Here is an 8,739-nt window from a genome sequence, read left to right as displayed (position 1 = left end):
ATATATATGTATATATATATATATATATATATATATATATATATATATATATATATATGTATATGTATATATATATATTTCTTTCTTTCTTTCTTTGTTAATTAAGTAGTTAAAAAAAAAAAACAGCACTGCATACAATGGTTCGATGTTATAGTTAAGACAAGTGTAAAAAGCCCGACTGTGCAGTAAGACAAAGTACACATATTAATTCACTGAATTAACTGGAATATAAGATTAAATACTTAAAACCTCTAAATACTATAAACCTCTTTAATGTATACCAAAGATAACTTAACCCAGTTGTTTGTCATGGTTGAGAACAGTCACTTTGTATAAAAACATCTAAATGACTACTTGCTTACTGTAAAAGCAAAGTTCAGCCAGTGCTTCTTCATTGTGGGTCATTTTGTGGATTTGTGTTTATATTACGAAGCAATTATTTTGTGATACATGACTTATGTTCACGGGGAACTGCAAAGGTGACTAAAACACATAATTTCCTGTCCTGTGTGACGTAAAAAGACGGAGTAGAGCTCGGCAATGATGCCGATCGCAGAAATCATTGCCCAGTCTCAGGCTTTTATGATGGGTCTCGTGGCTCAACTTTGTTTTTCTTTTGTCACACTTTCCGCACTCTCTCTCTTTCTTGTAACTCTACATTATGGATATCTCGTGAGCAGTTCTGAGAAATGCTTGGCCAATCCAAAAAACATCTTATGCTTTTCCAGGATCAACACTGACCTGATCTCCAAGCCAAATTGTCTCTGGAATTTTTAGCTGGTGCTTGGACCGATTTTATTAGCAATTGTCCTGTTTTAATCAGTTCAGTGTGTTGATTCAGAAGAAAGAACTTTTTGTGTGGGAGGCTGAAAAACTGTTTTCGTTTGCACAGCTGTACTACGCTTTAGCATGTAAGCACTTAGCTGGCATGCCTCAGTATAAATTAAATATTGATTGATATTAAATATTAAATACTTTTTTTCTCACAATTCAGAACTGCAAGATGTTAATTCCAAAGAAAGTAAAAAATGTGAGATATAGACTCACAATTGTGAAATAAAAAGTCCAACTTACCTTTTTCTACTTATTCCATGGCAGAAACCTAAAAAAAAAAAAATCAGAATTGCGAGATAAGCTCAGAATTCATAAAAAAAGGTCAGAATTATGAGACATAAACTTACAATTCTGGCAAAAAAAAATCTGAAATGCGAGATATAATCACAGAATTGCGAGATGTAAACTTAGACTCCAAAAAAAACCCCTGACAATTCTGACTTTTTTCCCCTCAGAATTGTGAGATAAAAAGTCACAAATACCTTATTTTATTTATTTATTTAATTCTGTGGCAGAAATGGGTTTCCATATTGCATTGCTTTCGTTTTGAGTCTAAAATTTCCAAATACAGCATTTTTAATTGTTAATTGTAGTAGTTTGATTATGTGAGAACATTTAAAATCATGAATTAAGCTACTATTAAATTAAGGTATTACTAAAGTACTATGATATGCTTGGATAATATTGTAGAATAGCATAAAAATACTATGATCATTCAGTACCATAGGCCTATCATCGCTGAACCATGGTAAGGTGTGTAACTACAGGTAATTTACTCTTCTTCCTTTTTTACATTGTCTGCTGAGCCACAGCGTGTAAAAATACACAATCACGTTTTGTGTGTAAAGTTTGAATGACACAAGGATTCATAGCAGCATTCCTGAACAATCTGTGTTCCTCTCACTCTCAGTCTCTGGAGACCTAGAGAAAACTCCAGCTCCAGAAATAGAAACACACATACAGTTAACCTCCCTAAAATACCAGAAATAGCACACACTACAGGAATAGAAACATTTCCTCTGTGGTCCTGTTCGCTGGATTCCCGTAACTTTGGCTGTGCGTGAAGAATCACGCGCTCATTGTGAATATCGGAAACAAGGTGTCAGGTTTAAAATAATTAATACAAAACAGAGCAGATGTGGCGCAACATCTGGTTAACTGTAATGCTAATGCAAAAGGAGAGTCTGAAATGCTAAATGCACACACAGCTGCACATGTTTAGCTGGACGCATGTGGCTGATCCTTGCTGTGCTGCTGGATGTAGAGTTAAATAATACATACTGGTGAGGACATTTCCCAGTGGTTCGTTCCATTCCAGCAACTCATATAATAAATCATTGCATCTTCCTCCCTTTTTTTCTGTGGAAACCAAATGTTACTCACAGCCACAATTATCGGAATCCAGGTAATACATTCTGAAGAAAATGTAAATATTACTTAGCAGTACAAATCTATCTATCTATCTATCTATCTATCTACAGCAACAATATTTATAGAGCACATTTAAACACAACCAAGGTTGATTGCTCGAGGTTGGGTGCTTTACAAAGAATAAAAACAATAAATAAAAGAAAAGGATAAAAGAAAAGTAAACAGACAAACAGAATACAGCAGGAAACCCAGGACTAAGGAGTGAAAAAAGGGTGAAAATATATGTCTTAAGATAAGATTCAAAAGTACTAATAGATAGAGCATGCCTGATAAAGGGAGGAAGGCTATTCCAAAGCTTCGGACCAGCAGTAGCGAAGGCGCGATCACCACGATTCTGAAGTTTAACTCTGGGAACTATGAGTAGACTAAGGTCACAAGATCTCACGTTTCTAGAAAGCGTATACGAAAGCAGTAAATCAGTTAAGTATTGAGGTCCCAGGTTATTGAGGGCTTTATAGACGAATAGTAAGATTTTAAAATCAATCCTATACTTGACAGTGTAAGGACATTAAAATTAGAGTTATGTGGTCGTATTTTTGCTTCCCTTCAAGCAGTAAAGGGGCTGCATTCTGAACCAACTGAAGACGGGAAATGGAAGACGGAGAAATATCAAAGTACAGTGAGTTACAATAATCAAGCCGAGATGTTACAATAATCAAGCCGAGATGTTACAAAGGCATGGATAGTTGTTTCAAGATTTTTCCTAGATAGAAAGGGCTTAACTTTACTGAGAAGGTGAAGTTGGTAAAAACGACTTGACTACAGCTGAAATCTGTTTGTCACACTCTAAACTGGAGTCAAATAGAATGCCCTAATTCCTAAGGAATCCAAGATCAAAACAGCAATGATTTCCTAGGACCAAACAAAATAATTTTAGATTTGTTTTCATTTAGGTGTAAGAAATTACTTAAAAGCCATAACTTAAGTTTGTTTAGAGAGTATTTGTTATTACACCGTACAGGAAACTTAAGCTGGGTATCATCGGCATATAGATGAAAAGAGACACCATATTTAAAAAAGAAAATTGAAGCCAATTACTTGAAAAACAACACCGGCCCAATGATTGAACCTTGCGGAACACCAAAATCAAGAGGAATGATAGAAGATGAGTAATGCCCTAATCAAACAGTAAAACAACGATTTGACAAATAAGAGCGAAACCACTATTTGAGAGGACAAGAGCCATGAAATAGAAGTAAATCAAGCGTAGCGTTAGTTCTGGCCTCAGTTCTTGCCCAGAACAGAACCATACCGCCAGTCCTAACTGTATGCTAATTGTCAATCATATTTGACGGTAGTGGTCCTGACAGAAATAAAAGAAATCTATCTATCTATCTATCTATCTATCTATCTATCTATCAGTCTGTCTGTCTGTCTATTGCTTGTTCTGTCTGTCATTCTATCATTTTATCTATTATATCATCAATAAAATTTTCTGTTCTTATCTGCTGTTTGTTTGAGAGATTACAGATTAAATTTCAAAAATCTAACAATGAGATATTAAATTAGTCTGTATCAAAACTTTATGTATGCTCCTTTAAATTGATTGTGTCATTTCAATGCATATTATCCAAACTGAAGTTGTGTTGCAAAACTCAGTCAGTGTGTTCAGGGCTCCGTTAACTTGCTTGCAGGAGACACCACAAGATCTGTACATTACAGCAGCCTGACCACCCACAGTTGGGCAGTCCCATGACTCACAACACCAACACCTGACTACACAATATGCTAGATCAATGTTTGTGAACCTTGTTTCTGGAAGACCCAACTCTGCATCTTTTGAATGTTTCTTTTAATTGACACACCTGAATCTACTGATTAGCTCATTAAAGGTGAATTGGCTGTGTAAAATAGAAGGTAAACATCGCTAATGTGCAGTTTTGGGTGAACAGGGATGCTAAATAATGGCAGTGCCATTTGCAGTGGTGGATAGCCAGGTAAGTGAATTTCTTTATGGAAGCTTTTATTCAAATGGGGTCTGCTGAGTGCTGACACTTAGGCATCCATCTGAAATAGCCAGAGAGTCTGTAGAAAGTTTCTGTGAACAAAAATCTCACTGCCACACCATGGTTAGCTAAATGAAATGACTGTGAGATTTCAAATCTCTACATATAGGTTAAAAAATGTATTTATTTAGGAGTTTTAATGTGAAAATCAATCCAACCAGCTTCAGTGTGAATCATAATATTACACATTTGATTCCTAGCTAAAAAATGTCTGGAAAACACACCCTCAAAAAAAAAAAAATCTTTATTTGGAGCCTTCATTTTTAAGAGTGCAAGGGAAATATAACAATTCAAACCAGTTCATCTTGAGAAAATGGTATCACAAAGTTTAGATGTTCAGTGTACTTCATGGAACCATACGCCAATAAAGAACCCTTATTTTGTAAAGAGTGTAACTGGCACCAGAACTGGTCTGTCTAGTTCTAATATCTAATTTGAAAACTTTTGTGTTTAAATCACACAACTGCAGCTTTGCACTATTACAATATTTATATTCTTTCCCAGATATTCTCCACTCCATCTGTTCAGCATTCATTGCTATATTAAACGACACAGCATAGTGGCTGGCCCTGACTGTCAATGTTGTAAAGCTACCATTAACTGGCAAAAGACCAGCAGGAAATTCATGCTGGTCATTTCAGCAGGGAACATATTTGTTCTGTTGCACTGTTTAAACTAATAATACTACATGTACTAATATATTTCCAAAGTCTATACCAGGGCTGTCCAAACTCGGTCCTGGAGGGCCGGTGTCCTGCAGAGTTTAGCTCCAACCCTAATTAAACCCACCTGAACCAGCTAATCAAGCTCTTACTAGGACACCGGCCCTCCAGGACCGAGTTTGGACAGCCCTGGTCTATACACACAGTATGCATTTGTATAAGGATCTACTCAATAAGTGGGTGTGAAATTGTTTTATTAGTTTGGAGAGTTCCTCAACAAAGTGCATCCCTTGGGGACAATTCTGTTGTAAGACAATCTTGTTTTACAAGCTACAAATCCATAGTGAATTGTAACGCATCTCACCACAGTCACCATGTGATCAGTATGTATTACAATGACAAATATTTGTAGTACATGCGTGTGTGAGATGGGTTTGTGTTGTGCTTGAGGTGCCAGCGGGGGTGTTTTCCCCCCTCATGCTGTTCTGCACTGGGAGAATCAGGGAAGGAAAGGCTGAGGTGATTCACACATGAGTCAACAGCTATCAGCTATATAAGCCTGACCACTCATGGAGCCTGGGCATCATACAGACCTCAGATCGCAAAGGTAAGTCTCCACTCATCACCACTCTCACACTATCTGCAGCTCTGATACTCTGGCGTTCTCACTAATGATGTGGATTTTATCATCTAACTTTACATTTATAGCCTTTAAATTGCTATTTTTATCATTTACATTATGGAGAAACGAAGTTTAAGATTCCACACAGGGAATAAAATGAAGATTACGGTGATTTTGGAATGAAGCAATCATTGTTTATACAAGGGTAACGTGTTTTTTTATGAATTTACCAGATATTGAAATCCAAACTTGGGCACAGAGGCTGTCATTTTGTTCATTTGGAAGTGAGATTGAACATAGCAGAAGGCTTAATTGCTTCTATCTATCAGACTGAAGAGGCCTGGGCTTTGCTGGCATGCTCATTGTGAGGGATACAGGCAACTTTAATGTGCAAGGAATTCACTTTTTAATGTTGTATAATTTTATTGGACAGTCCGTTTTAATTTGAATTAGCAGTATGACTTGAGAGAATCTGATATCGGAAATTAAGTGTCATGTACAATCCAGATCAACAGAAATATCAAGTCAGGATTTCAAGATTGCTCAATGATTAAACACCGCTTCAGGACTTTACCGTTTCTAGATAGAAAATACACTTTTGTAATAGATTTTTACTGCAAGTGATTTCTTAATGCAGTTTAGAAAAATGCATATATTTAAAAAATGTAGCATTTTTCAAATAAATTGTATTTAGGGATGCAGATTTAGCCTAAATTAAGCTGTCATTCTAGAACTAGTTAGCTAGGGACCAAATCCATTCGCTTTGTATATGCACACTATTGTTGTACTTTTTAGTAAGGATGCATTAACAGGATGCATTTTAAAAGTGCTTTATTTTTTTATTATTATTTATTTTTTCTATTCCTCAAATGGAAAATAAAAAACTGTTTCCATAAATATTTGGTACAATTGTTGATGATAAGATATATTTCTTGAGCAACAAATCCGCATATTAGAATCATTTCATGCTCGCGTGACACTGATGACTGGAGTAATGGCTGCTGAAAATTTAGTTTTGCCATCACAGGAATAAATTACATTTTTAAAACTTATTGTAAAATCATTTTAAATTGTAATATAATTTCACAAGACTACTGTTTTTACTGCATTTTTTTTTTTTTTATTAAAATATTTGAATAGATATTCAAAATAATGCTTGTTTTATTTCAGCAGGTATTGCTGCTCTGTTGCAAAGTTAAAGACCACTCAACACAGGAAGCATGTATTTTCCAGTTCTTCTCTACCCCTGCATTTTGGGCATGCTCAGTCTGGTTCATGGCATTCCCATTCATCAGGATAGCCTGAAAAACTTGGTCAAACCGCAGGCAGACACCATCATCCTCAGAATCAAGGATCACAATGAGAAGGTAACGGTTAAAACTCAGTGAACTCGTTTGCAAGGCTTCTGTTCTGTTAAACTCAATGAGATGATTCATATAGCCGTGCTCATTTGTGTCTTCTCTCACAGCTGAAACTATCTCCAAAGCTCCTCATTGGCGATCCAGAACTTTACCCTGAGGTTCCTGCTGATAAACCCATCCAAGGTCTCGGGTCTATCGTGGACACCGTAACTACCTTCCAGAAGGTTCTGCAAAGGCTGCCCAAGGGGCATGTGAGCCAGATACGCAACGATTTGTTCACACTCCTGGGTTACCTGAAGGATAGAATGATATCTATGCGTTGCACACTCAAGGAGCCAGCTAATGAGAGGTCACTGGACGCTTTCTTGGAGAGCAATGCCACCCACCACATTACTTTTGGGTACTTGGCTTTAGACAGACTGGAACAGTTCATGCAAAAGCTGATTGTTAATCTGGACCATTTGAAAAGCTGCTAATTTGCTATTATTGTAGCATTAAAAATATGCTATTTATTATATTTATTTAAATCCTTGTATATTTATAGTCCAAAGCAGCATTTCATTTTAAAACGGGAAGCTAAAAACACTGTCGCGATGTCATGGCATGCCAAACAATCTGTCCTTACTATGTAAACACTAGCAATCTGATACCTGCACACATTGCCATGTCACACTTCATGCTGTCTGCAGGATGACATCAGCATTTGCTGAGCGTGCTCTGTGATGTCACTGTGTTTACCAGAAGCAAGGAGGTCAGACTCTGCTGGGAAGCTGGAATCATGTTCCCATTTTACTTCTTGCTGCAACACCAGCATTGTACACTCTCAGGAAAAAAGGTACAAAAGCTGTCACTGAGGTGGTACCTTTTCACAAGGTATGAATATGTACCATTACGGTTCTATGTACTTTTAAGGTACTTGTATGCGCCCTTTGAAAGTGTACTGCCCCAGTGACTGATTCTGTACCTTTTTTTTTTCCTGCTGGATTTGGGGGGGGTCTCATATTTTCCTACACCGTATGAATCTATGCACTTTGAATATCCTGACTATTGTTATTAGTTTTGTGTATTGATGCATTTTTTTTATAAAATGTTACCAATAAAATAAATTCTAAATTACATGGACACTTTTGCTATTTATTGTGGCTCCATTTTATGCCAACGCAATTTGCGTATGTTTATGGTCATTGCATCTTTTCCCAGTGGAACCAAAAATGATAAATGCAGCAGTGGAATGTTTTTAAAAGATAAATATATCATCAACAACAGGCTTTCTTTCACTATACACTATACCTGTCTTTTTAAAAAAAATATATTGCATCAAATATTATTTGCTGAGATTAAAGGGGTCATATGATGCGATTTTAAATTTTTCCTTTCTCTTTGCCTTTCTCATCTGTATAAGTGTTACAAGCTCTTGGTGCATAAAGAAGATCTGTAAAGTTGCAAAGACTAAAGTCTCAAATCCAAAGAGATATTCTTTATAAAAGTTGTCAACCACGCCTACCTAAAACGGCTCGTTCTAACACGCCCCCACATGTCTATGTCACGATGTGGGAAGATTTGCATAACACCGCCCAAATGTTCACGCAAAGAAAGAAGGCATAACTTTGATTCTCACTGTAGTATTGTTTGTTGTTTGGCCTTCCAAAAGAGGACGATATCGCTTCGTCATGCCTGGGGCTGATCCGTGCTGGTCGCTGAGGAAATGCATCAACTTCGTGCTGTGGATCGCCGGATCGGCTTTCACCGTGGACGAAGCGGAGTCCAGCCCGGGGTCGTCACATGTGGTTGCCGCTCCTTCGTCGAATCCGCCGGGCGTGCCG

The sequence above is a fragment of the Sinocyclocheilus anshuiensis genome, unplaced genomic scaffold, assembly GCF_001515605.1.
Source record: "Sinocyclocheilus anshuiensis isolate Anshui unplaced genomic scaffold, SAMN03320099.WGS_v1.1 scaffold304, whole genome shotgun sequence".
Taxonomy (NCBI): domain Eukaryota; kingdom Metazoa; phylum Chordata; class Actinopteri; order Cypriniformes; family Cyprinidae; genus Sinocyclocheilus; species Sinocyclocheilus anshuiensis.
The sequence above is the reverse complement of the archived record's forward strand: the minus strand, read 5'-3'. Positions refer to the sequence as shown.